This window comes from Perissodus microlepis, chromosome 2 (genome assembly GCF_051167445.1).
Source record: "Perissodus microlepis isolate ML-2025 ecotype Zambia chromosome 2, ASM5116744v1, whole genome shotgun sequence".
In the NCBI taxonomy this organism is placed as follows: Eukaryota; Metazoa; Chordata; class Actinopteri; order Cichliformes; family Cichlidae; genus Perissodus; species Perissodus microlepis.
The window spans coordinates 24,521,143-24,524,466 of NC_140462.1; the positions used below are offsets into that span (position 1 = coordinate 24,521,143).

Here is a 3,324-nt window from a genome sequence, read left to right on the forward strand (position 1 = left end):
TGTTTCTTTATTCAATTTTTGAACAGTGATACTCACTCAGTAAATGTACATTATTTACACAGCAGTGAACTACAGGCATAAATCTAGACCCCTAGATAAAACATTATGGCATTATAGCAGTGACGATTTTTCTTTTTTGAGGACGGCTCCTTTTACCTGTCACTACAGATGGTCTGTTTGTTTTGATCAAGAGCCTTTTTTGGGGCAGCTGAAGAGGAGAAGTCTCTTACGGCCAACCACTGACTGTATCTTGGTCATATTACCCAGCAAAACCCAGTATGCAGGTTCATCTGTAACAGTCCTTGTGCCACAGATCAACACTGTTGCTTCTACATTAAACAGAAGAGCAGTGACGTGGGTGCAGGTCTCCACGACTCCGGCCTTACAGGTGCAGTGGGCGGCTTCAACCTTCCCTGTGCTGCTCACAGTGACCCATGGCTGCAATGCTGGTTCATTCAGTCTTTGAGAGTGCAGGACCTGAAACACACACAGACAAAGTTCATTTAAAGACAAGAACTATGAGCCAAGGCCGACATAAATGTTTTATCTCCTTAATCATTAATGTAACAAAGTGTTTAGAAAGTTAGCACATACATGTAATTTTTCATTTCTTGATGTGTCCATCTATAGAATGCTGCATGTTATAGTGTAAATCTGCCTGTTCTGTCAGAAACCTGCCTGCAGAAAATGAACCTAAAGTATGTAATGCAAGGATGTCATCACTTTAGAGATGGAGAAAGCATAAAGTGACAATTATGAATCACTTAATATGATGAGGAGATTCTGCAGGTCATTAATCAATGTATAAAATTAAAATAAAATGTATTTTTAGTGACACAAGATACAAATATGGAAGCAAGATGTATAATCGCTCACTTTGGGGAAATTGTGGGTAGCCTGCAAGGGCCTCAACTTCTCCATTCCCACAATGTGCAACAAATGGGCACAGCTGATCTTCAACAGTGGAACATCGGCCAGTTACTTCCAACTTTAACGCAGCTTGTAGTCTTGGAGAGCAGCACACCAAAACTGCATGCACAACTTCTGCTAACAGTGGAAACGGATTAAGAAATCCATGCAAACAGATTAATAAACCGAAAGAATATTATTTTACAGGATTAATGATCATATCAGCCGCTGGCTGATCACAAACCCTGAGGGTGTATACGAGAAGTAGAAGAAGCAGAGGGAATATCCTGTTTAAGTTTAGATAGTATTTGTAAAGATATTGACCATATCCTTTTCTGAAAGTGTGGATATAATGGATGGGGTAAGGTACTGACATGCTACAACATTATAGTTGTTAAATTCTGGGTAAAAGTATACATACCCATCTTGTACATGTTTTTTAATATTATTATTATTTGTGAAGAGAAAAGTTATTAGAAAGGTAAATGAAGTCACACTCAGATATCTAATTTTTACATGCGCATGGGCGGTCACGGTCCGATCTGCTTTGCTGTCAAAGTGCGCACAACAGATGTGACAGAAAAACCGCGCAGGGCTCTCAGCGCATTCTTTATTTATACTCCAAGTGAGCTTTCAAGGAAGTAGGAGTGGTATGTTCAGTATACAAAAACGTTTCCATAATAGGAGAAACCTTTAGCTTATCTGTTGAAACAGGAGATAGCTTGGTATGTATAGAAACTTAAACATTTCCTTAAAAGGAGAGTGAGAGAGGGGGGTGACCGTTAATTCAGGATGTAGTATGTATGTCACCGCATTCCTCTACAAATCTGGTTTCAATTTCCCTTCCTGTGGTGGTTCCAACTCACAAGCTCTCCTATCTTAAATGAAGCTACAACTAAACAATAATCACAAAACTAAAAAATCTCTTATCATTATTATTATTATTATTATTATTATTATTATTATTATCATCATCCTACCCAATTACATGTTTCTTTTAATCAGAGTATGCTGTTTTAATGACTTTACAATATCATTTACATTGTGTTCCTTACATTTTCCCTAATTGTATGTTATATAAATCGTATATTTCCGTTTTAATATTTCTAATGTTTGCCTTGTTTTCTTCACTGTCTGGTCTGCCTCTGTCTTGCCTGTATGGATGCATTTACACCTAAATGTCCCCAACAAAGGATGTTTTAATTCACCACTATTCCAGTGAAACACGAGTCTCCCATCTTCCTGCTACCGGTCTCGAGTTTTTGTTCACCAAAGCACACACCAACTTCATACTGACGGACAGATCACTGCCCTTTTGCCGCCTTGTCTGACCGTGTTTTGTGGCTTTGGTTCACTTCACCTCACTCTTCCCCTTTCTTGTCATTAAATCAGGCCGTTCTGCAACCATGGCAGCCATTCACTCTATGGCTTTATTCATGGTGTATTTTACCCCTTCACCAAAGGCCGTTCTCGTTTCCAACATTATATTTGCAGTGTTCGTCTATCTATCAATATCTGCGGAGTATTTTTTTTTTAACGAGTATCCTATTTTCTAAAGCACAGCATGTAAAGGGTAGCTCGGTTAGCAGGATGCTAGCATGTAGCGCTTAGTGAGACACGCCTCAGACGAGTTGAGCAAAGACCCCGTCTGTGTACTTTATACGTGAGCAACGGATTTAAATAAAATTAACGTTTCAAAAGACAAACTTGAAGATAAAAAACAATATACTTACCGGAGAATCGCCAGGGTTTGCCGCTTCCATCTTGCTGCTCCTAAATTCAAAACTGCCTCTGCAGACAGGCAGGGGAGGCGTGGAAATTGTCTTTGAGTTAGTCAAACGTTTTCCTTAGTTCGAGTAGATGATAAAATAAAATAAAAATAAATGGGATTTTAAGTAGGACTAGGCGTTCTGTAATGATCTCTATTTAGGAGAAAAACTTAATCACTCACCTTTAAACAGCTCTCTTTTAGGAGACACACTGCTGGCTAACGGTGTCATGTGATCAAACAGCGTAATTTAATTGGCTGAGAGCCGCTCGACTCGATCTAGTGCTGATTGCTCTGGCTTGGGTCATTCAAGTTCACCACTTTTGCAGTTGAATTTTTGCAGGCGAATTTTTGCAGGCGAATTTTTTGCAGGTGAATTTTTTTGCAGGGAAATTTGGAGGATAAAAATTCAGTGTTATAAATTCAATGTCTAAAAATACTTGAATTCTGATGATACTATATTTCTTCCATATGTGTTGGTGATTATGACTGTATGGAAAACTGCATTGCTCAGGTGTGATTTTGGCCACGTTTCACACTTTTCTAAAGTAAAACACCATTTTCCTTTATTTGACCCACACTACTAGAGCTGAATAAATAATGAAAAATATTTAAATGTTTGGGTCACTTTACAGAAAGCCATCATT

The 3,324-nt window shown here is 38.5% G+C and overlaps 1 long non-coding RNA gene across 1 annotated transcript; it reads right to left on the reverse strand.

The window, feature by feature from the left end:
- Positions 1 to 231: 231 nt before the first annotated feature.
- LOC146392774 (uncharacterized) lies at positions 232 to 3,007 on the reverse strand. The gene is made up of 3 exons (XR_014801269.1): positions 2,861 to 3,007; positions 2,643 to 2,700; positions 232 to 477 (listed from the first exon to the last, which is right to left on the reverse strand). It is a non-coding gene; the product is annotated as an uncharacterized LOC146392774 (long non-coding RNA).
- Between the last annotated feature and the right edge of the window lie 317 nt (positions 3,008 to 3,324).